This window comes from Tamandua tetradactyla, chromosome 12 (assembly GCF_023851605.1).
Source record: "Tamandua tetradactyla isolate mTamTet1 chromosome 12, mTamTet1.pri, whole genome shotgun sequence".
Taxonomy (NCBI): Eukaryota; Metazoa; Chordata; class Mammalia; order Pilosa; family Myrmecophagidae; genus Tamandua; species Tamandua tetradactyla.
The window spans coordinates 93,037,477-93,063,781 of record NC_135338.1 but is presented as its reverse complement, the minus strand read 5'-3'; the positions used below and the strand labels follow the sequence as shown (position 1 = coordinate 93,063,781).

Here is a 26,305-nt window from a genome sequence, read left to right as displayed (position 1 = left end):
CACACGTAGTATTGCTGAAGAGCCTGTAAAACCATCCTCAGAGTTAACAACAAACATTATGTCCAGCCAGAAGCAGAAAGAGCTGCTGACAGAAGGAAGGTGTGAGCAATCGAATGATATCCACAGGTTACAGGGTGGGAGAGCCATTGCCGTCGCTGGGAGCTATTTACCTTGACATTTATTCAAAACCACTGAGGGCAGAGTGCCATCCACTGCGGCATGGACATGAAGTGTACTTTCTGCTGTTACTGAAATCCCAAGTTGCCAAAGGAAAGATTTAAAAAATTTAGTCAGTGTACTTTGTGAGTCATGGAGTAAACTTAAATAGTATTGATGGACTACGAGCTAATTTACAACAAGAGAGGGCTTTGTCACATATGTCAAACCACCCAGTGCTAACTCCCAGAGAATAATTGGCACTTCACTGTAGGCCTCCTCAGCTTTATTCAGCATTAAAGGAAATGCTGAAAATTGTGATAATGCTCAAATTGTGTCCACTTCATATACATCTTTTCAGCTTGATGACAATAGAAACGGCAGTCCACACTCTGCTTTTCCTTAATGGGGGACAGTGTTTTAGATGGGATGGGGGCATGCTTGCCTTTGAAATAAGGGATGAAATTTTAAAAAATGTCATGTTTATGCCTGAAAAGACAATTTGTATAACTTCAAGGGGTTTGCTTAGGTGGCTCAACTTTAAAATCTTGGTATTTTGAATAGTTTAAAATTGGGCTTAGCAAACTGTGACCTGTGGAGGCAAATCTGACCCCAGTTTTGTAAATAAGGTAAATAAAAGTATTGTTTCATAAATAAAGGTGTCATTTTAACACAGCCATGCTCATTCGTTTACCATCGTCTCTGCCTGCTTTGGGGCTATAATGGCAGAGAGTTGAGTAATTGTGATGGAGTTGGAGTTCTGTCTGATATGCAAATTTAAAAATATTTACTATCTGGGGCCTTGGTGGCTCAGCAGGCACAGTTCTTACTGGCCATGCTGGAGACCTGGGTTCATTTCCCAGTGCCTGCCTGTTCTAGTTTGCTAGCTGCCAGAATGCAATATACCAGAAAGAGAATGACTTTTAAAAAGGAAAATTTAATAAGTTGCTAGTTTACAGTTCTAAAGCCGAGAAAATGTCCCAATTAAAACAAGTCTATAGAAATGTCCAATTTAAGGTATCCGGGGAAAGATACTTTGGTTCAAGAAGGCCAACGATGTTCAACGTTTCTTTCTCAGCTGGAGGGGCATATGGCGAACATGGTGGCGTCTGCTGGCTTTCTCATGGCTCTACCGAAAAAAAGGGACTCTCTCCCAAAATGTTTCCTCTTTTAAAGAATTCCAGTAAGCAACTCCACCCTCAGTGGGTGGAGATACACCTCCATGGAAATCATCTAATCAAAAGTTACCACCCACAATTGGGTGGGTCACATCTTCGTGGAAACAATCAAAATGCTCCCACCCAGCAATATTGAATGAGGATTAAAGGGCATGGCTTTTCTGGGGTCCACCACAGATTCAGACTGGCACACTGCCCGTGCGAAAAAAAAAACAACAAACCATTAAAATATTTACTATCTGGCTCTTTACTGGCCAGAAAGAATGTGCTGGCTCTTGGTTTAAATTCTCACATCAGGGGCAAAATACCTCTATGACAAATACTCAGGAAAGGCTATCAGGACTTTCCTTAGTTGGCTGAACTATAGTGCAGAGGGTCTGATTGCTGGAGTTGCACCTTTTACCATGAGTCAATGATATTCTGTTTTTATTAGAAAAAGACAATAAGGAAAACAGACATTGTGTCGGATATTAAAAAAACAAAAAACAAAAAAACCCACACCTAAGTCCTGCAACAGTACATGAAGCAATACTTTCTAGAGCCAAATTCAATGAAAGAGTGAAAAAGGTCTGCATTCAAACCATTTCCCAAGAGGAAACACTTGTCCTTCTGGCTCTCAGAGGTGACATGTGCGCCCAGCAGGACTGCAGAAGTGCAGTTACATCTCAGGGGCACTGCACTGTGTGCAGTGCTCCCCACAATTAGAAAATCCACATAAAATTGACTGACCCTCCCTTTGTACTAGAGAAGTCTGAATTTTTTCTTTTTCTTTTATGAGGTATTTACAGAACCTTATTGTATTAAAAGATAAATTAGGTTAATTTTATAAAATTCCATACATATATTTCTGAATTTCTAAACTTTTTCTGTGTCGTCTGCTGACCTTTGTGTGTCATCTGCAATTTTCACAAAACTCCCCCCACCCCCCATTTAATTTCTTATGCTGACCTGCGATATGTCAGGACTGCGATGGGGAAAGTCACGATATGGAAAGGGTAACTGAAGTATGCAGTGAGCAAAGCCTGCATGTTCTTTGTGATTTTCCAGATTTGCGTAAAAGTGATAGCAAATGTTTTCTGCCCTTCCTGACAAGCTGAACTCTGAGTTGGGATTTTCTAATTTAGTAAAATTAAAGAGGAAGAAAGGAAACCGACATCACCTATTGTATCAGTTTGTTAAACTGCCGGAATGCACTATACTAGAAATGGAATGGCTTTTAAAAAGGGAATTTAATAAGTTACAAGTTTAAAATTCTAAAGCTGTGAAAATGTCCAAATTAAGGTACCAACAAGAGGTTACCTTCACTCAAGAAAGGCTGATGCTGTCCGGAACAGCTCTGACAGCTGGGAAGACACACGGTAGGCATCTGCTGATTCTTGTTCCTGGTTCCGCTGCTTCCAGCTTCTGATGCCGAAGGTTTCCTCTCTAAGCATCTGTGGACCTTCACTGAGCTCCTGTGGGACACAACTCTGGGTTCTGGCTTACTTAGCTTCTCATGGGAAGGCACATGGAGATGTTGGCTGGGCCCTGCATCTCCAAACGTCTGTCCCTTCTGCTCTCCCAGTGTCTGCATCAGCTCTGAACTTTCTCCAAAATGTCTCCTCTTTTAAAGGACTCCAGTAAACTAATGAAGACTCACACTGAATGGGAGGAGTCAAATCCTCTCTAGCCAAAGTCCACACCTACAAGAGGGAGGGCTACACCTCTGTGGATGTAATCTAATCAAGAGGGTTTCCATCCTATAATATTGGATCAGGATTAAAGGGCATGGCTTTTCTGAGGTACACAGTGCTTTCAATTTGTGCACCTATGCATAGCTTAATCTATATAACACGGAACCTGATAAAGTGACATTTTTGAATGACTGCAGATAGCTTCATTTCCATAGCCAATTAAAGCATTTCTAGTGACCTTAATCTTAAACGTTTTATTTTTTATTTTAAAAATATAATGCTTATCATTTATAATATAAAATTATTAGTGTTAAAATATTTTGTCATTTAAAATTAATCTTATATCTAATGCAATATTATTAACCTTGAGTTTTAATAATAGTTTATTTTTATTGTTTTTAGTAAACATATTTAAAATCCATATTACTTTTATCTGCTTTACCTAAAATCAGTGCTGATTTTGTGCTGAGCAAACTCTAGGCAGTCTGCAGGTGGAAAAATGTGAGAATGCTGTAGAGATGGATCACCCCATCTAGCCCTTCTCCAAGCTTGGCATTGGTGAAGAAAGAGATGAACAAGCACGGTAATCATGATGTTAAGGAATTGAAATCTAACAGGGAGATGAACGTATGCGTACATTATCAGACTAATAAGACAATATATGATTTGCAGTTCTACGAAAAGGATTATATCGCCTCTGATCATTCAAGGAGTTAAGAGCCAAAGCCAGGACAGAGGTCCCTTATTCCAACACAGTAGACTTTTTAAGTTTTAATGTTTACTATAGAAATATTAAACATATACAAAAATGAAGAGAATAGTTTGATAAACACAATTTCTTCATTATATAACTTCCATAATTACTAAACCATGGTCATTCTTCTCTCATCTGTTCTGCCAACTGCTTCTTCCCACCCCATTCCCCAGATTATTTTGAAGACATCCCAGACATCATATTATTTCATTTGTATTATCAGTATGTATCTCTAAAAGATGTGTCCATTTAACAATCATAATTCATAATATTGTTAAATTGTATAAAAAATTAATACTGCTTTTTAGTCTGAAATATCTAATCAGTGTTCAGATTTCCCTGATTTATAAATCTGTGCATTGTTTGTGTGAGTGGATGTGTGTGTGTATGGATGGCTGTTCATACTTGGTCTGCTCAACCAGGATGCCAACTTCATACATCATATTTGGTTGATTTCTCTCTTTTGTATGCTGTGCGGTAGGGTCACATTTCAGTATTTTTCCATGTGTGTATCCCATTATTGTTGCACCACTTGTTGAAGTTTTGCTCGTTTGTTTTTTTGTTTTTTGGGAAGTGCACGGACCGGGAGTTGAACCCTGGTCTCCCGCATGGCAGGCAAGAATTCTGCCACTGAACTACACGTGCACCCCTCTCTTAAAATCTCTTTTAATCGATAGATTCCCTTTTCCTTCTTTCTTATTTTTCTTGGAATTTACTTATTAAAGAAACTGGGTCATTTGCCTTGCAGAATTTCCTACAATCTAGAGTTTCTGTGGTGTCATTTAACATATTTCTTTGACCTTTGTAATTTCCTCTAAATTTATAGTTAAATCAAGAGGCTTGATCAGATTTAGTCCCCTTCCCCCCAAGAATAATTCACAGGAGATATTATCAATTCCCCTTTTATGAGGTTAGCTGAACCAGAGTTTCTCAACCTCAGCACTGTTAGCATTTTGGGGGGTTGTGCCATGCATTTCGGGAAGCTCAGCAGCATCCCCGATCTTTACCCACGAGATGCCAATAGCGACCCCTCAGTTGTGACAACCAAAAATATCTCCAAACATTGCCAAATATTCCCTGGGAGGCAAAAATCACTCTGGTTGAGAACCACTGGCCTAGGACCTTTAATTCATTGGGGAGTGTGAAATGATGCTGTTCAAATTCTACCATTCCTTTCTCATTTATCAGCTGCAATGCTTCTATGTAAAGGGGCTTCTCTTCATAAGTTATTTCTTTGCCCTGCCATGTCATTCATACATAAAAGGGAAGATAAATGCTTGGTATTTTCCCTTATTAACAGTTTTTTTCACATTAAAAACTTACCTTTATTTTTATTGATAAAACAACATACAAACATACAAACATTCCATACATAGTATACAATCAATGGCTCACAATATCATCACATAGTTGTGTATTCATCACTGTGATAATTTTTTGAACATTTGCATCACTGCAGAAAAAGAAATAAAAAAACCCAACTCATACATACTATACTTCTTACCCCTCTCTCTCATTGACCGCTAGTATTTCCATCTACCCAATTTATTTTAACCTTTGTTCCCCCTATTATTTGTTTATTTTTTATCCATATTTTTTACTCATCTGTCCATACCCTAGATAAAAGGAGCGTCATGTGTCCATGCCCTAGATAAAACACAAGGTTTTCACAATCACACAGTCACATTGTAAATGCTATGTCATTATACAATCATCTTCAAGAAACAAGGCTATTGGAACACAGTTCTGTTTCAGGTACTTCCCTCTAGCCACTCCAATATACCATAAAGTGAAAAGGGATATCTATATAATTTGTAGAACAACCTCCAGATAGCCTCTTGACGCTGTTTGAAATCTTTCAGCCACTGATACTTTCTTTTTCTCATTTCTCTCTCTTCCCTCTTTCAGTCAAGAAGGTTTTCTCAATCCCTTGATGCTGTTACTTGTCTCATCCCGGGAGACTGTTCCATTTTGCCAGGGAGATTTACACACCCGGGAGTCATGTCCCATGTACAGGGGGAGAGAAGCGAGTTCACTTGCTATGTTGGATTAGAGAGAGAGGCCACATCTGAGTAACAAAAGAGGTTCTCTGGGGGTGACTCTTAGGCCCATTTTAAGTAGGCTTAGCCTATCCTTTGCAGGAATAAGTTTCAGAGGGGCAAACCCTAAGATTGAGGGCTCAGCCTATTGATTTGGTTGTCCCCACTGCTTGCTAGAATATCAGAAATTCTTCAAATGGGGAAGTTGAATATTTCCCCCTTTCTCCTCATTCTCCCAAGGGGACTTTGCAAATACTTCTTTATTCACTGTCCAAATCACTCTGGAATTTATCGGGGCATAACAGTTTTTAAAACAACGAGTAAGTTCTCTGGCATCCTCCAAATATGATTAACAATTATTTTTTTCTGAATATCAGAATGTTTTTCAATCCAATGCAGTAATTGATAACAATGTGCAAATTTTCTTATTGCTGGCTAGGCAGGAGCCTTTTCAAGTTGACTCAAGACCTTTTACCATACCCCAGAACTCTTAAAGCTTTCTTGTTTTCTGAGATGAAAGATGTTCAAAGTACATCTTATACATTCCCTGTCCCAGAACTGAGTCAGTCATTTCGCCAAGGAATCCTGGTTCCTCTTTATGGGGAATGGTATTTATAAATTGTAATTTGGATACTAGGAATGTTCAGTGTTCCTGAATCAATCATTTTTTAGGTCTTTTCAATAGACAAATCTAGGAAATGTGTATTATTGTTATCGTATTTTTTTGTTGATAAAACATATCATAAGTTCTTATATTTCCAATTGAAATTTGGAATTATGGGGTTTTTACTTCCTTGATTTATGTTTGACATCATAAGTCTTCCTTGATTTATGATGATTTACCATCATGATGATTTAAAATCATTTAGCTAATGATTGTGTTTACTAACAATGTTAATAGGAAATACTTGCTTTTTACATATACAATATCAAATTATACATAGTACTATTGGATTAATAATATCAATATTAACAACTAACATATAATCCTGGAACCTATTTGTTTTTTTGGTACTTCTTTTTTTGACATTATGGTATATTCATTAGAAACATACAGCCAGTTTACTGTTTTAAAGTCATTTGAAATATTTTCTCTCTGTGTAGGTTTGCTCGCAATTTGATATACCTTTAGGTTCATTTGTTTCAATTTGGCTTTTATTTTTAGGGAGTACTTCTTAATAGATATTTTTTAATAATTACATAAAACATTTACATAGTTCCTAAGTCATTTCTATACAATGAAGAGTATTCAAAGATGTATCTACCTTACATCTCTTTCTTTCATCCTGTGTCCCTCCCTTTCTCTATGCAGAATCATTAATTTTTTTGTTTTATCTTTCCATTAAAAATATAAACAAATGCTTGTGCATTTTTTTTTTTTGTATACGCTTTCCTTTCTTAGACCAATGGTAGCATGATCTACATGTTTTTTTACCTTATTTCATTTAACAATATCTCTTGGAGATCACTCCATAGTAGTATATATAGATTGTGTTAGTTTGAAATTGTTATGTACCCCAGAAAAGCCTTGTTCTTCTAATCTTGATTCAATATTGTAGGGTGGGAACCTCTGATTAGACTGCTTCCTTCTAATCTAATTATAATCTAATTATACTGAGGTAAAATCCACTCAGTTGTTGCTATGACCTTTTGGTTAGATGGAGTTGTGACCCTGCCATTTAATGTGGATCTTGATTAGTTTACTGGAGTCCTTTAAAAGGAAAAAATTTTGAAAAAAATCTTTTGGAAAATCATTTTGGAAAAAATCTTCATAACAGACAGAGACAACACAGCTGACACAGACAAGAGACCTTTGGCGATGCAAGAGGGAAATGCCCCAGTGAAGCCATTTGAAATGAGAAGTCAGGAGACAAAGCTAGCAGACATCACCATGTGCCTTTCCAGCTGACAGAGGAATATCATTTGCCCTTTCTTGACTTAAGGTATCTCTATCTGAACGCCTTAGTTTGGGCATTTTTAAAATGGTTTTAGAACTGTAAACTTGCAACTTAATAAATTCCCTTTTAAAAGCCATGCCCTGGGCTGGCCACGGTGGCTCAACAGGCAGAGTTCTCACCTGCCATGCCACAGACCTGGGTTCAATTCCTGGTGCTTGCCCATGCAAAAAACAACAAATAAAAATACAAATAAATAAATAAATAAACCTTATAAAAGCCATGCCTTTTCTGGTATATTGCATTCTGGCAGGTTTAGCAAGCCAAAACAGAGATGTTCCTCATTTTTTTATTTACTTATTTATTTTACAGCTCTTACATACACCATTGTGTGGATAGACCATAGTTTCCTCAACCAGTTCCATGTGCTGAATTGAACTTTTATGTACCCCAGAAAAACCATGCTCTTTTAATCCAATATCGTGGGTGCAGACTTACTGTGGGCAGGATCTTTGGATTAGGTTGTTCCCATGCAGTGTGACCCACCCAATTTTGGGTGGGGCCTTTTGATTAGATTATTCCCATGGAGATGTGGCTCTGCCCATTCAAGGTGCATCTGAATTAGTTTATTGGAGTCCTTAAAAGAGCTCAGGGAGAAAGACAGATTGCTCAGAGTTGACACAGAGTACAGAGAGATGAAACCAAGTGACAGATATTTAGAGATGTGCGGCTAAGAGATGGAACCCAGGGTCTGGCCCAGAGAAGCTAAGACAGGACCCAGAGACACTTAGAGTGAAAGCCAAGGGAAACAGGAGCTGAGAGCCGTTTGAAACCAGAAGCCAGCAGAGAAGGACAGCAGATGTGGCCATGTGCCTTCCCATGTGATAGAGAAACCCTGGATGCCATTGGCCTTTCTTGAGAGTCAAGGTATCTTTCTCTGGATGCCTTAATTTGGATGTTTTCATGGCCTTAGGACTATAAATTTGTACCTTACTAAATCCCCTTTGAAAAAGGCAATCCATTTCTGGTATATTGCATTCCAGCAGCTTTAGCAGACTGGAGCATCCTATTAATGGACAATTTGTGTTTTTTCTAGTATTTTGTTATCACAAGGAGTGCTGCAATGAATAGCCTTGTATGAGCATCTTTTTATATTTTTGTGTGTTTATCTTATGGATAGATTCTTAGAAATGGATGGTGCTGAATCAGTATGCAAAGGGTAAATGCATATGCACTTTTGCTAGCTGTTGCCCCATTTCACTGGATAGGTGTTGTACCATCTTGCATTCCCACCCCAGCAATGTGCAGAAACACCTATATCTCCATAGCCCATCAACAGAAAACAGTGTTAAACTTCTGACTTTTCACCCATCTGATAGGTGAAAATTGGTTTCTCAAGGTGGCTTTAATTTGTATTTCTCTTATTAGGTGTAATAGAGCAAAAAAATGAAAAAGAGCATCTTTTCATATGTATAAGAGTCATTTGCATTTCTTTTTCTTTTCTAAACTTTCCATTTCTCTTGCCCATTTTTTTTTAAGTTATTGGTCCTTTTCTTCTTTATATTTGGCTTTTCTTGATATGTTAGGACTGCTAAACCTACAAGTTATAAAATTTTTCTCAGTTTGTCATTTGTCTTTTTTATTTTTACTTAGCTAATTGTGTTTTTTGCCTGACTATTAGGAAAAAAATTTATGCAGTCAAAGTTATCCACCTTTGACTGACTTCTTACAAATTCTGAGTCTTTAGTTAGGGAAGACTTCCCAAGTCCCAGGTTATAGGTACAGTCACTCATGTTTTCTTCTGTATTATTTCATATTTTACATTTAAATCTCTGATCGATTCAAAATTTAACATAGTGTATGGTGTGAGGAATGGATCTAATTATATGTATTTCCAAATGGCTATTCATTTTACCAACACCATTTATAAAAGTGTATCTTTTCCCCATAGTGCTCTTTTTTATATCCTCATCCTGTCCTTCATGGGAGAAAATTATTTTGATAGTATGGGACAAATACTCTTGTGACATTTTAATGAATGAGGCAATCTGTATGTACTAATTTAGGAAAAAAATCATCATATATTTTCAAAAGAAAAAAATAAGATGTATTATGATCCAAATTTTGTTTAAAAATCATTTTTATATAGAGAAGAAAATATATGGAAGGATATTCTTCAAATTGTAATAATGATTAACGGTGGTTACATCTGATGATGGAATAGAGGATGTTCTAGTTTGCTTGCTGCCAGAATGCGATATACCAGAAATGGAATGGCTTTTATAAAGGGAATTTAATAAGTTGCACGTTTAAAGTTCTAAGGCTGTGAAAATATCCCAATTAAAGCAAGTCTATAAAAACGTCCAATCTAAGGCATCAACAAGAGGTTACCTTCACTCAAGAAAGGCCAATGAAGTTCATAGTTTCTCTCTCAATAATCAAATTTCCAACCTACAGTACCGAATAAGGATTAAAAGAAATGTCTGCCTCCACAAGATGGATCAGGATTAAAACATGACTTTTCTAGGGTACATAATCCTTTCAAACTGGTATAGAAGGGGTAGAGGTTTTTCTTGTTTTGGGTGCATGGTGTGGTCTGGGAATCAAACCCGGGTCTCCTGCACGGAAGGTGACCATGCTACCACTGAACCACCTGTGTACCCGAGAGGGGAAGAATTTTAATGTATTCTTTCTATAATTCAATATAATTTATTTTTTCAATGAACATTTGTATTATTTTGCTATTATGAAAGCATTCAAATGTGAAAAAACAGGACAGTGCCATACCCTGAACTTTATTCAACAACTGTTTACTGAGGTCCTCTGTGTACTAGGTTTACTTAAATGCTCTGTGTCTAAGTATGTTTCCCTCATCCCATATTTTCAAGTCACGCACCTTTTCTGTTCCTCTCTGCAAAAGAAAAGCATCAGAATGAACTCAGGACAGCAATAGGAGACCTGAGTTCTGGCCCCCACATCTAGGCTAGGCCTGTGACCTTGGGTTCGTGCAGTCCTATGACCTTCCAAGTCTACACCCGTTAAACTAGGGCTGGGGTCAGATCCTCTCTGCATTGCATTTTCCACCTCTGGAATTCTGTGATTTGAAAACATTTATGTTGTATTCTGCACGTGTCTTCTGATCAAAACCAGACACTCGGTGAACTCTTTCCATTCTAGCCAAGCTGGTCAATTCTCCAGGAAACTCTTGTGCATCCAGCCTGACTGGGAACTAGTGTTCATTGAGCATTTGTGTTGACCCATTGTGACCATTTGCAGATCAGGATAGTGAAGGCCAAGTTATTTACACTTTTTTTTTTGCATGGGCAGGCACTAGGAATTGAACCCAGGTCTCCAGCATGGCAGACAAGTGGCTCTGTCTGCTGAGCCACTGTGGCCTGCCTTGAAGGCCAAATTATTTAATGTGTCACAGTTGGCAAATGGCAAGGCAATAGTGATGGGAATTAAAAAATAAGTCCCATGAGAAATGTTTTTAATATAGCTCTTTTTCTGATTATGTAAGTTCAGCAGGATTGCATTAAAATGTGATTTGTACATTGATATTCATAGCAGCATTATTCACAATTGCCAAAAGATGGAAGCACGTCATTAACTGATGAACGGATAAATAAAATGTGGTCGATAGAATAACTTTCAGCCCTAAAAACGAATGAAGTCCTGATATACATGACAACATGGATGAATGAACCGTAAAGACATCATGCTGAGTGAAATAAGCCAGATGCAAAGGGTTAAATGTTGTATAATCTCATTGATATGAAATAATTAGAAATGCAAACTCATAGTGTCAGAATCCAGATTATAGGTTATCAGGGGACAGGGTGTGGGGGTGGGGAATAGGGACTTAAGGATTAAACTGTTGCATTTCTACTTAGGTTGATGGTAAAGTTTTGATAATGGGTGGTAGTGATGGTAGCACAACAGTGTGAACATAGCTAAAAGCACCGAATCACACATTTGAAGGTGGATAAAAGAGGTAATTTTAGGTTGTATATATGTTACTAGAATAAAAATCTTAAAAAAAATCCATGGGACAGTCAATATAAATAGTGAACCCTAAGGTAAACCATGGACTATAGTTAAGAGTAGAATTATAAAAATATGCAATCATCATTTTTTATAACAATACTCATGCAAGGAGTTAGTATAGGGTGTTATATGGGAACTTTCAATTTTATACATGATTTTTCTATAAAACCACAACTCTTCTAATTAAAAAAAACATACAATAAAACAATACAAAAGGAAAATAATGCATTTAAACTTAAGTAAATTCAGTTACATACATGCGGTCCTCAATGTGACTGTAGTGTTTAAAGGTGCTTATTTTTCTAGCAGCATGGACTCTAAATTCAGGCTACTTCTCTGGTGCTCAGCTGAAGCTGTTTCAATGATAAAGGAATTACTGGTTGGATTGATCCATGTTTGTCTGAGTACTGTATTTAGTGGCCAATTAAAGGGATTAATTTTTTTTTACTTTTTATTTTGAAATATTTTCAAACTTACAGGACAGTTATAAAAATAATGCAAACCCCATACAGAAACCCTGTCCCCCTGAAAACCCAGATCCACCAATTTTGACATTTTGCCATCTTTGCCTTATCATTCTAACTTTGGTCTGTCTTATCTATTTATCAGTCCCCTTTCTGAACTTTGAATGTAGGTTATATACATCCTGCTCCTTGAACACTTAATACTGCCATGTAAATTTCCTGAGAACAGAATATTAACGTATGTAACCACCTTAATTGCACTGATCACATTCAGTATATTTTAATATTAATATACAGGTTACAACTTGTATTCCAATTTTTCATAAACCCCAATAATTTCCCTTTGGGTTTTTTCCCTCCTCCCTCATTAGATCCCATTCAAGCTCATATATTATATTTAATAGTCTTTGTCTCTTTAGTTGCTATTTCCTTTTCTTTAAAAAAATTCAACATAAACTTTCCCATCTCATCTATTCCTAAATATACCACTCCATGGGGTTATAATTGCATTCACCATATTGTTGTACCCTCACCCCCTTCCATTACTAAAATTTTCCCATCTCCCCAAATAGAAACCCTACACGCATTAAACATTAACTCCCTACTTGCCCTTCTCCCACCCCTTGCAACCTGTACTCTAATTTCTGTCTCTTTGAGCTTGTGTATAATCTGATATTTTCTTTGTAATTACCATGAAATGTAAATTTAGAATCCTAAATCTGTAACAATCTTGTTTGCTTTGATACCAATGTATCTTTACTAGAATACACAAACTATGTTCCTATATCCCTCTGGTTACAAAACACATGTTTATACATATGAGTCCAAAACCTCTGGTTTATTATTACTTTTTATGCATTTGCCTTTTAGAGCTAGTAGGAAGTAAAAAGTGGAATTACAAACCAAAAATAAAATAGTATTGGTATTTATAGTTACCCATATGGTTACCCTTACCAGAGATAATTTTTCTTCACGTGGCTTCAATCTTGTGCCAGTTTGAAAGTATTATGTACCCCAGAAAAGCCAGGTTTTAATCCTAATCCAATCTTGCAGGGCAGAAAGTTTAATTAAATTATCTCCACAAAGATGAGACATACATGCCCAATTGCGGGTGTGACATTTTGATTACATGGAGATGTAACTCCACCCATTTCAAGCGGGTCTTGATTGGCTGGCAGAATTTCTTTAAAAAAGGAAACATTCTGGAGAGACTTAGAAATGACAGAAATGACTGAAGCCTCAGAGCTGACAGAAACTTCACAGCAAAGCTGACACAGATACCGACATGTGGAGAACAGAGACATGAATGTTTCGAGATGTTTGGAGCCCTGCAGACATTGCCACCAGGTGCTAAGCAAGCCAGAACCTGGAGAGAGCCAAGGCAAGTGAAGAGATGAAAGCCAGCTCTGGAGAAGCAAAGGAGGAACCCCTGCAGGAACAGAGGCTGAAAGCAATGGAGCCCAGGAGTAAGGGACCAGCAGATGCCAGCCACGAGACTAGCCAGCTGATAGAGGTGCTCCTGACCCACCGGTCTTTCTTGAGTGAAGGTAACCTCTTGTTGGTGCCTTAATTTGGACATTTTCACTTCCTAGAACTGTAAAATAGTAATTTATTAAATTCCCTTTATAAAAGCCATTCCGGTTTTGGTATATTGCATTCTGGCAGCTTGCAAACTAACACACATCTATTGTGTAATGTCCTTTCCTTTTAACTTGCAGAACTCTCCAGCATCTCCTGTAGGGCTAGTTTAGTGGTGAAGAACTCCCTCAACTTTTGTTTATCTGGGAATATCTTAATCTCTCCCTCACTTTTGAAAGGCAATTTTTCCAGATATGGAATTCTTAGATGGCAATTTTTCGCTTTTGGCACTTTAAATATGTCTTCCTATTGCCTTCTTGCCTCCATGATTTCTGATGAGAAATCAGCACTCAATCTTATTGAAGCTCCTTTGTGTGACATGTTTCAGGCATTATTTCTTTGAATAATCTCTCTGTCCCTTTCTTTCTTCTCTTTTGGGATTCCCACAATGTGTATATTGGTATACTTGGCGGCGTCTCACAGGTTCCGCAGGCTTTGTTTATTTTTTCTTTATTCCTTCTTCTGTCTGCTCCTTAGACTGAAGATTTTAGTGTTCTTATTTTTAAGTTCTCTGATTCTTTCTTTGGTCAGCTCCAATCTGCTGGTGAACTCCTCTAGGGAATTTTTAATTTCTATCTTCAACTCTGCTTAGTTCATTTTCATTTTCATAATTTCCATCTCTATATTGATATTTTCTTTTTGTTCATTTATCATTTTCCTGATTTCCATTAGTTCTTTGTCCACATTTTCCTTTAGCTCTTTGAACATAATTAAGCTATTTTTTTTCTTTTTTGTGAAAAATAACATATACACAAAAGAAACAATAAATTTCAAAGCACATCACAACAATTAGTTGTGGAACAAATTTCAGAGTTTGGTATGGGTTGCAATTCTACAATTTTAGGTTTTTACTTCTAGCTGCTCTGAGGTACTGGAGAGTAAAGAAATATCAATATAATGATACAGCACTCATATTCATTTGTTAAACCTGACCTTCTCTGTTATAACTCCACCATCACCTTTGATCTTTCTCTCACTCTTTAGGGATATTTGGGCTATTCTAACTTTTTCATGTTGGAAAGGGCTGTGGATAATATGGAATAGGGGATGGAACTACTTGACTCCATCACCTTTTAAAGATAACCTTTTGAAAGTTATGTGAGAGTTAAGAGCCTTGAAAGTCATGCTCTGGGAATTGAATATTTTGAAAGGCCATGTTCCCATGTGGGGTAAACACGAAAAGACAAGTGGAACTGATCTCCCCATGTGCCAGAGAAGATAAAGAGTCCCCAGCCTGGGGAAAGGTATAGAGAGACACAAAGCGTTTGCCAACATTAGGGAGAGAGAGAGAGTCTGGTGGAGTCAAGAAGGACTCTGTGGACGCTGATGGATTGAGCACTGAGCTCAGACTTCACCTGGGTGGGCACCATCTGTTGCTGGCAATTGGGAGCCTTGAAGGAGCTGTGTCAGGCCTCCTCTAGGAAGCATTTGTAATACCAGTGCCAAGAAACTAAATCAGCTGTTCCTACACTGCCATTGGGCTAAGAACTCCTGCAGAGGTCAGCCAGTGGGTTTCTGGCATGATCAACTGGAGTAGTGTTACCCATCTGTTCCCTGAGTTTCTGAATTACCTTCTGTGGCCGGTGCCCCTCTTCAACAGTCAAGGACACTGGTGGGCCTGATGCTGACACCTGAGCCTGGGCCCTGGACACCTGGAGGGGCAGTGGGGAGGAGGCAGGGAAAGACAGAGCCCTGGGATTTGGTGGAACTGCGTGGTCAGCCCGCTGGAACACAGACCTACCTCTCAGAGATCTCAAATTAGGATCACACTGTGCAGCCCACTGGAGACCCTGCCTTTCCACCTTATAATCGTCATGCACCATACCCGCCCCCAGGTTAAATATTCCTCCAGAGAGTAATTTTAATGGCCCAGAGTATTCCATCACATACAGCTACCACGGTTTATTTTTAAAATCCCCTCTTCTTGGATATTAAATTTATTTCCAGTATTTTGCTGCTACAAATAATGCAACAATGACCTTCCTTGCTCTCAGTCTTTGTGAACGTCTTTAAGAAAAACGGATTCTTAATAAGGTCAAGCAATCACAAACTAGCTACTATAAGCATCATTGTCTGGGCTTTTGCCTAATGGTCAAGGATTGTCAGCAACCTCTTGAAACAGCAGAGGCTCCTGTTTCATTGCAGATGGGTGGAGTCCGCAGAGACTCACCGTGTACTTTACGACGTTTTTTAACAGGGGAAGAAAGGCAGATACAAGGAATGTGCGATTGCCGTGGCAACATGCTTCCTGGCTAAATATATATCTTGGTATCTGACCCATGTCTCAGAGTCTATGATGACCCGTGTACATGAAATGAGGTCCCACTTTGAAATCAGCAAGTTCAGAGGAGACTCTGCAGTTCCCAGTAGCCTCTGCCTCTCCCTTACGACTCAAGACAGAAAGTCCAGTCTGTGTTGCCCTCATGTATGAACAGGAAATCCATGAAATATTAATGCATGGGCTTTGTTACAGACTCTGTGGCAAACAATTAGAGACCACCAGTCCCTTCCAAATCAATAAGCTCTGAATTATGCATAGGAGTGCCACAAAGTCACACTTGTTGTTGTCCTGTATTCCTCTGGGTGGGAGCACTAAGAGCATAGACCCAGAAGATCCCGATCCGGAAGGCTTGCAATCCCTTTTCTATGCTTTACTATAGAACAAATTCTACCAGTGCCAGAGGGCAGGAGTGTGGTGACTCATCAAACAACTTGATACCTGGAAGCATAGCACTTGAGAAAGCCCCAATCAATTTTGATTTTGCTGGTAGGGAAAGGGATATGGTGGAATTTTAACATATTTTATCTCTATTTACATAGAAGGAATATATACTCATTATATTGAATTTGGAGAATGCAGAAAGATTTAAAAAAATGACTGCAGACATCCCACTAAGACACGGACACTATTAATTATTTTGATGCACTTCCATATATTTGCCTATATATACCTATACTCCATTTGTATGCATAAATATGTGTAATTGCTGTCATAAGAGTTTGATTAAACTGTTTCACAGCGTTACGTTTAGATTTTTCACTTCATTTCCATTTGCATTTTTTCTGACATTAAATCATCTTTTTCACAAGAGTTAACATTCCATCACCTGGATTCCATCTCTGGCTAAGAGATGAAACATGGTAGAAAACTCACCTACAATGTCGAGGAAGGTTGGCAATTAAAAAAGTGTTGCTCATCTATCTGTGAACCTTTAAGATGGCACAAAATTGTATGAGTTTAATTAAAAACGGCAATCAAGTCGTCTGGCCCTGTGGTCTGCATTGAAGAGGCGAGATAAATAGAACATGGACTTCAGCTTGAGGCACGCGCCGAGCTCTGGAAAGGACGGACAGACAATGAGAGAGGCAGGTGGGAGCGCCAGGAGCGCGTGTGCGTGCGCGTGCGGGGAGGAGGGCGGAGAAGCACCGTACCCAGCTGGGGTGGCTTCCGTAAGTGGCAAGAACGGAGCTGAGTTCTGAAAGATGACTGGAATCCAGGCCACTGAAGAACGGGCTCCGCGGGGAAGGGCGAGTGACCTAAATACTGCCACAGAGTATTTTCCTGCGCAAAGACGTGGAGGCGCGGAGCCAGGGATGGGACTGGACGGCAAGTAAAGATGCATGTGCAGCGACGTCGGAAAGGTTGGGAACCAGTTGGTAGGAGGCACCAAATTACTGCTTAGTCATTTCAATCCAGTTTCAAAGTATTGCATTTTTCTTGAAAAGGAAACAGACTGAAAGGTTTAGGAGGCAAAAGGATGAGAAAGAAGGACAGTAGACTGGGAAATTTAAAGCCGGCGGGTTTACTTCTGCGCTGCCGAGCTGAGCTTACCAACCCCATGATGGAGGGAGGTGAGTCAGTGCCTGCGTGATGGCGTGGGCAGTGTTTAAGCAAGGGGGTCAGGTGACCTCCATAAGGGGCGGGTCTCTGGAAGTCAGGTGGTCGGAAGGGGCGGGTCATCAGTTCTGGAAGTCAGGTGTCCGGAAGGGGCGGTCCCAGAAGCCATGTTGGGAGGGGCGACACAGCCTCCACAGCTCCAGTTGCAGTGTCTTTCCCCGTTCCCCCGACCTAACGCAGACACTCACTCAAAGTTATCAATGTATGCAGAGCAGAGTCTACCTCATGCCAACTCTGGGAAAACCAGACTTATCCATGGTATTATGACCAAGAAGTACCGTGTTAAAGGAATGGGACAAGGGTCAGCTTGTGTGGGATTTTAATAAAAATGGTTAAAATTTAAGATGCATGTGCAGGCTCTGGAAATCGAATCCTGGTCTCCTGCATGTCAGGTGAGAATTCTATTACTGAGCGACCCTTGCACTGCCCAAAATGAAAGTTTTTTTTACTTAAAAGGGGTCAAATCCTTTCATCTGAAAAATTCACTTACTTGGTTTTCTTTGAAATATAGCTTGCATTTTTTTTTTAATAGAAAGAACACTTTAAATTTTGTATAGTACCAGAGTATATTTTGTGTGTGTGTGCTGGGGCATCCAAAATTCAAACCACTCAGCATGCCTCTTCCCTCGGGGGATCTAGAACTACAGAATACAGTTTACAAACTGTTCAGTTACAACAGAGAACCTAGACTGTGAGAGATGAAATAACTTAGAGCTGGTCTAATTGAATAGTCCAAATCCCTGATTTTAAAAATAGGAAACCTAAGATTTTTCAAGGCTTTGTAACTTTATTAAATCCATGCAGATAGTGGCAGAATAGGGGCCAGAAGCCAGATTCTCTAAGTCTAGGACTTCCTCTATCACCCTTTGTCAGCCCCCAGCACCCACTGTCTTTAGTAACTGAGACATTGTGTGCTCACAGTGAGGTGTGAGGAAGCCCACACTTTCAGAGTGCCCTTGGATTTTAAAGGGAGAGTTTGTGGTCTCAAATGACTCTCCAAGAATTGGTGAAGGTATTTTTGAAAAAGGTGGTCACCCAGTGGTCTCTCTCCAAGGTTTCCCTCTGCTTCAGAATTCTACTTTGTCTGGAAGAGAGATTAACCAAATCACAACAATTTTGGCTTCACAGTCACGGGGCATTCATATTTTACTTCACACACTTTTCCTTCCAAATTACTTACAAACTCCTTAAGAACCAAGAGTCTTCCTTCAGGGAAAGACTATGTGTTAGAGCTATGAGCTGGAAATATCTGCAAATACCGCTTATGAAATTATTAATATGGGATGTCCAAATTTAGCTCAATTCGTTCCTAAACTACATTCTATCTGTATCTAATTTTCTCTGCAAAAGCTGGTAGAGGGAAATATTAAATGAATCAATGACTCTATTTGAAAATCACTTTTAAAATGTTTTAAACATTACAAATTTCCTTCCATGTACACCTGTGTAACCTTATGCAAACTGGGTTCCATGTGGTCTAGTCTATGTGTGGTTATATATTTAAAGAAGCATGGCCCAGCAATAGGAAGTAACTAAAAGTAATTCCAAGCTTTACTTGCTATTGATTAACATTAAATTTGTTTCAATTCATAACCCACATTTCTTTCAGTCTCTGGCTCTTCCATACTTTCCAGCTGTTCACCAATCAGTTGTCCTCCACAATTCCCATCCAATAGACATTTTTACTTCGTTTTCTCCCCCATTTCCTTTCCTCAATCATTTCCCTCCTCAAATATTTTAGTGAAATGCGTAATAAAAGGGCATGTGGGGCGGTCATGCTGATGGAGCAACACCAGAATTTGGGTGGGGGAAAATAAGGGGATGGGAAAAGGCTCTGAACACCTAACATTTAATAATTTTTGTCTCTCTTGCATGTTTTCGGTGGGAAGACCAAACAGTCGGTACTTCAGAATGTAACCTACCATTCAATTGATCATTCATTATCAGTCATTTACTTAGAGCTCACTCTTTGCCAGGTAGTCTGCTAGGCTTTGGGAACACAATGATGAAAACATTTACAATCTGGTTGGGGGAGAGATGCATGAAAAAAATAACCACATTACTATATAGTCTTAAATAAATACTTTATTAGAAGCACAAACAAAATGTAGAGAATAGCCATGGCTAGGAGTGGGGAGGGATGCCAAAGAATTTGGAATAGCAAGGCTTTCTTCAAGGAGCTTAGAGTCAATTTCTGAGGTTAAGATAGGCTGGTACACTAAAATGTAAGAGAGGCTTCTTGATTCTTCCTCTAGGCTTAAAACCCTTACATTTTTCCCTTACTAAAAAAATAATTTTTTTCTTTGACCCAGTCATTATCTTTTACCTGAAAAGCCACCTTCTTGAAGAATTTAATATCTTTCCCCTTTTATTAATTGCAATGGTTAATGCTAGCTGCTATAACAAACTACCCCTGAATTTTTATAGTGAAATATTAATGTTTATATGTAGGAAAGTGTTAAATTTCAAAGTTCAGCTTAACAAGAGGTTATAGAGCAAATTTCAAAGTATTGTATGGGCTACAGTTCCATAATTTCTGGTATTTCCTTCTACCTGTTCTAATACACTAGAGACTAACAAGAAATATCAATATAGTGATTCAGTAATCACAATCGCTTGTTAAATTGTCTTCTCTGTTGTGACTCTTCACTCTCATTTGATCCTTCTCCTAGTCTTCAGGGATATTTGGGCAAGGGCCAAAGTTCTTCATGTTAAAAAAGGGTGCTGACATAATACAGTAAGGGGTGCAACTAATTGATGTTCTTGGAGAGACTTGTGCCTCTGGGATTCAGGGACTTTTAAGGAATAACATATGAAAGATCTTTTAAAACCTAAGCCAGCACTTCCATTCTCCTCCCCTGATTATTCAGTCGCTTCTTGTCTCTTTTCCTACTAGGCTTAAGCGCTCCTTGATGGCAGGGAATTTTGTCTGTTTGGTCTCCTCGTGTATCTGCAGTGACAACACCAGTGACTGATGCATGAGAAGCATCCAACATTTGTTGACTGGAAATGGATCTAATTCATGAATTTCTTTTTTCTTTTGCCATAGTATTTCTTCTGTCCGGAATGCCCTCTGCAAGAATTGGCATGATTTCAACTTCAGATAAGAGGTAAAAACAGCATGCTTTATTTGATGAACATGGAAAGGCATTTCAGAGTGTGGGCAGCATGATGTCTTTAAGTCTTAGCAGCCAACGAGAAGAACAAACCCTGAATCTTAAGGTGATGGTCTGGCTGCTTTCTTGGTGCTACCAGCCATGTCACAATTCGCAACTTTTTTTGCGTGTGTAGAAGTCTTCTTTTAATTAAAGGGTGATTACAAAGGAGGAAGTGACTTAAACAATGGGGAGATTTATGTGCCCACATTACTGGACGCACAAGGGCAACCAGATTCCAGCAGCTGAATCAGGGCTGGGAGGTACTTTTTATTTCTCTCTCTGACATCTGGTATGGCTCTCTGGACCTCCTGTACCCCACTTCATATCCTTCCTTTAAACCAGCCATTGGTGTGGGGATCAGCTAGGCACAGGTGTATCAGCACCTCACCTCAGCCACACAGCATATTTTTCACTTTCTGATCCAGGGTTTTTGTTGTTCCAGATATGGGACAGTTGTAGGAACGAACTGGGGAACCAGCTGGGCACTTGTGCAACTGAAAACCTGGTTGTGGGAAGAAGTTCACACCCTATGGGTAACTTGACCAATGGGAAGTGGAAACTGGTAGATAAACATTTCACTCTTCCAACTTTCGGGTGAGATATGTGGCGTATTCTACACAGTTCCTCAGTGCTTCCCAGTAGGACCAGTGTTCAGTTGCCAACAGCAGTGACTAGCTTGATAATGTACCCTTGATTGACTTTGTTTCCTCCCCTGTTTCATGCTTCATATTCTTCCCGTCCTTATTCCCTGGCTCATTTCCCAAAATCAACCACCTGCATGTGAACCCTTGCCTCAGCCTTTACTTTCAGGGGTCAACATAGGCTGTGACAGTTGGTACCAGAAAGGGCCCCAGGAACCAGTCCCTCAGGATAGCATCCTGTGCCTGGGCCATGGTTAGATCAGATGGTGATTAGGACCATGTGGTAGTTGGGTTCAGGTGACAACTTGGCCAGGTGGTGGTTGCCCAGCTGTTCTGTAGCTATGGACTTAAGATTACATCTGCAGTTGGCTAAAGGGAGTGCCTTCCGCAATGAGTCACAGTTTAATTTGATCAACTGGAGGTGTAAAAGGAGAGTCAGAAGGAAGAGAAAGAGCCTACCTCAGCTCAGAGCAGTTCAGACCCAGGTATTTGGAGAAGCAGAAAGAACACGCCCTAGGGAAAGCCATTGGAACCCAGAAGCTAGGAGAGAGGGCCAGAGGATGTCGCCATATGCCTTCCCATGTGACAGAGAAACCTAGATGAAAGTAAGCTGCCTTTCCTCTAAGGAACTGAAAATTTGTAACTAAATCCCTTTGGAAAAGCCAGTCCACTTTTGGTGTATTGCATTTTGGCAGCATTTGCAAACCAAAACAGACTCCATTATTGAGGGTAGGTGTGGGTGATGATAATTCCTGGTGTGAAATACCATTTCAGTTACCAAGACTTTCTGTGATGAAGGATTGGGATAAGGAGCAGATGGAAGGTGAAACACTGGTGTGTGTGCGTGTGTTTGGTGTAAGAGTACCTAGGTTAAGACAGTGACCTTAATGTTCATGCTAGTCATCCTCATGGTTGCAGAATGGCTGCTAGTAGCTACCAAGGGTATTTGAATCCCCTTTCATGTTCAGGAGAAAAGAAAGACTGCCTCAAAGAGTCATTCATTCTTCAGTGTGATCAGATCAGCCTTAATCTCATGGATATCCTGAAACCAATTGCCCTTGCAAAGAAATGCTAACAGATTTGGGGTTCTGAACAAATCATGGGGAAAGGGGCTGGAAATGTAGTTGTTAACCTAGGCCAGTCATGGGTCATTCATGGGGTTTGCAATAGGTTTTCAAATCCTGCTGTTGCTGAGGAATGATGGATCAGATGCTGGGGAAACCACCACAGTGCCCGCTGCACCTTCCTTCCCTGAGCTCTTTGATAGACTTTTCTTTTTCCTTCAAGCTTCCATTAAATAATCTCTTGGGGTGCTGTATATGTAGAGCCTGATATCTTCCTGGAACTTTGGCTATTTGTGTGACATCTAAGACTCAGAGTTGGAGTTCTGCAGCTCTGAAAGTCAGCATTGCCACATACAGCAACTATTAAAGAAATAAAAAAATATCAGGATTCAATTAGAGATAAGAACGAAGCTGATCAGGTAGACTAAGGTAAATCAGAATTTGGCAGCAAGGATGACATTGTATTTTAGAACTTCACTTACAGTATGAGACCAGAGGAAGAGAGGTTTAATTTGTCCAGAACCTAAATTTTCTGTATCACACAATCTAACTCAATCTGTTTGGATAGATCACAACCCAAACACATGGAGCCCAAAATGAGAATAAGGGCTTGTAATTTTGTATATCTTAATGTAATACCCAGATACATCCCAGAGTAGGTTGGGAGGATAATTAAAAGGTATTGGAAAAGGCCCTTGAGGGATGGGAGAAAAAACATGGAATTATTGAGCTTTACCACCAGGGAAATTCCTGATATTGTCTTAAACATTAGGGACTCCCAAGGTAATTGGTCAAGCCCTTGATCTTGAGGCTTGCTCTTTTTTTTTTATTAATTAAAAAATAAATTAACTAACAAAACATTTAGAAATCATTTCATTCTACATATACAATCAGTAATTCTTAATATCATCACATAGTTGCATATTCATCATTTCTTAGTACATTTGCATCGATTTAGAAAAAGAAATAAAAAGACAACAGAAAAAGAAATAAAACAATAATAGAGAGAGAAAAAAAAACTATACCTCACATGCAGCTTCATTCAATGTTTTAACATAATTACATTACAATTAGGTAGTATTCTGTCCATTTCTGAGTTTTTGTATCCAGTCCTGTTGCACAGTCTGTATCCCTTCAGCTCCAATTACCCATTATCTTACCCTATTTCTATCTCCTGATGGTCTCTGTTACCAATGACATATTCCAAGTTTATTCACTAATGTCGGTTCATATCAGTGAGACCATACAGTATTTGTCCTTTAGTTTTTGGCTAGTCTCACTCAGCATAATGTTCTCTAGGTCCATCCATGTTATTACATGCTTCATAAGTTTATTCTGTCTTAGAGCTGCATAATATTACATTGTATGTATATACCACAGTTTGTTTAGCCACTCATCTGTTGATGGACATTTTGGCTGTTTCCATCTCTTTGCAATTGTAAATAATGCTGCTATAAACATTGGTGTGCAAATGTCCGTTTGTGTCTTTGCCCTTAAGTCCTTTGAGTAGATACCTAGCAATGGTATTGCTGGGTCGTATGGCAATTCTATATTCAGGTTTTTGAGGAACCGCCAAACTGCCTTCCACAGTGGTTGCACCATTTGACATTCCCACCAACAGTGGATAAATGTGCCTCTTTCTCCACATCCTCTCCAGCACTTGTCATTTTCTGTTTTGTTGATAATGGCCATTCTGGTGGGTGTGAGATGATATCTCATTGTGGTTCTGATTTGCATTTCTCTAATGGCCAGGAACATTGAGCATCTCTTCATGTGCCTTTTGGCCATTTGTATTTCCTCTTCTGAGAAGTGTCTGTTCAAGTGTTTTTCCCATTTTGTAATTGGGTTGGCTGTCTTTTTGTTGTTGAGTTGAACAATCTGTTTATAAATTTTGGATACTAGACCTTTATCTGATATGTCATTTCCAAATATTGTCTCCCATTGTGTAGACTGTCTTTTTACTTTCTTGATGAAGTTCTTTGATGCACAAAAGTGTTTAATTTTGAGGAGCTCCCATTTCTTTCTTTCTTTCTTCAGTGCTCTTGCTTTAGGTTTAAGGTCCATAAAACCACCTCCAGTTATAAGATTCATAAGATAGCTCCCTACATTTTCCTCTAACTGTTTTATGGTCTTAGACCTAATGTTTAGATCTTTGATCCATTTTGAGTTAACTTTTGTATAGGGTGTGAGATACGGGTCCTCTTTCATTCTTTTGCATATGGATATCCAGTTCTCTAGGCACCATTTATTGAAGAGACTGTTCTGTCCCAGGTGAGTTGGCTTGACTGCCTTATCAAAGATCAAATGTCCATAGATGAGAGGGTCTATATCTGAGCACTCTATTCGATTCCACTGGTCGATATATCTATCTTTATGCCAGTACCATGCTGTTGACCACTGTGGCTTCATAATATGCCTTAAAGTCAGACAGCGTGAGACCTCCAGCTTCGTTTTTTTTCCTCAAGATACTTTTAGCAATTTGGGGCACCCTTCCCTTCCAGATAAATTTGCTTATTGGTTTTTCTATTTCTGAAAAATAAGTTGTTGGGATTTTGATTGGTATTGCGTTGAATCTGTACTGAGGCTTGCTCTTATGAAGCTTAATTCTTTAGCAGAGAAACTAAGCCTACTTACAGTTAAGCCTAAGAGAAAACCAGAAAACCTCTTTTATTGCTCAGTTGTGCCTCTTTCTCTTTAAGCCCAACTCTGCAAGGAAAATCATTACTCCCCCTGCCATGTGGGGCATGATGTTCAGGGGCGTGAGTCTCCCTGGCAACGTGGGACATGCCTCCCAGGGATGAGCCTGGCCCTGGCACCATGGGATAAACATGCTTCATGACAAGAATGAGGAAAAGAAATGTAACAAAGGAAGGTATCAGTGGCAAATAGAGTTGAAAGCCTATTCTGGAGGCTTCTCTTATGTAAGTTTCAGTTAAATATTGCTAATTACCATGGTTTGCCAACACCCAACCAAAACCATTCCTGTTAAATCTAAAGAACACCTAGTGTTCAATCTGAGATTCTACAAAAGTTTCACACACTAAGATTACTTTCTAGAAACCTGCAACCTTCATATGGTTCCTGGGCCAGATAAGTCCTGAAACCCAGAGGGGCCAGCCTCTCCATAACATCAACTAGTTCCATCCCCCATTCCTATATTATTGACACCCTTTTCCCACATGAAAATGCTAGAATGGGTATTGCCCAAATACCCTTAAATATTGGATGAAGTATCAAAGGAAGAGGAGTTATAACAGAGAAGATAGCATTTAACAAGTAAGTATGGCTGCTGAATCATTATATTGATATTTCTTTTAGTCTCCAGTTTCTTGGAGCAGCTTGAAGGAAAAACCTGAAATTGTGGAACTGTAACCCATACCAAACTTTGAAATCTGTTCTATAACTACTTGTTATAATGTTCTTTAAAATTTATTGCTTTTTTATATGTTATATTTCACAGTAAAAGTGTTTAAAAAATAATTTTTTCTGAGATGTTTTCTGTGAGGCAAAACTCTCTCCTCTGTGCTACATATGAACATATACGGGATCATGTATTAGAGAGTTTCCCTAATTTCTTATCTGTGTGACCCTGGGAAAGTTATTTAACCTCTCCATGTATCAGTATCCTCAGAAGTAAAAAGGTACTTACTCCACAGAATTGTTGTGAAGATTAAGTTAGAGCATGTAAGTAGTTTAGAAC

General features: G+C 39.0%; 1 long non-coding RNA gene across 1 annotated transcript; it reads left to right on the top strand.

Moving 5' to 3' along the window:
• Positions 1–25,660, top strand: LOC143651671 (uncharacterized). Its single transcript, XR_013160123.1, has 3 exons — positions 1–99; positions 20,792–20,852; positions 25,305–25,660. It is a non-coding gene; the product is annotated as an uncharacterized LOC143651671 (long non-coding RNA).
• Positions 25,661–26,305: the final 645 nt, after the last annotated feature.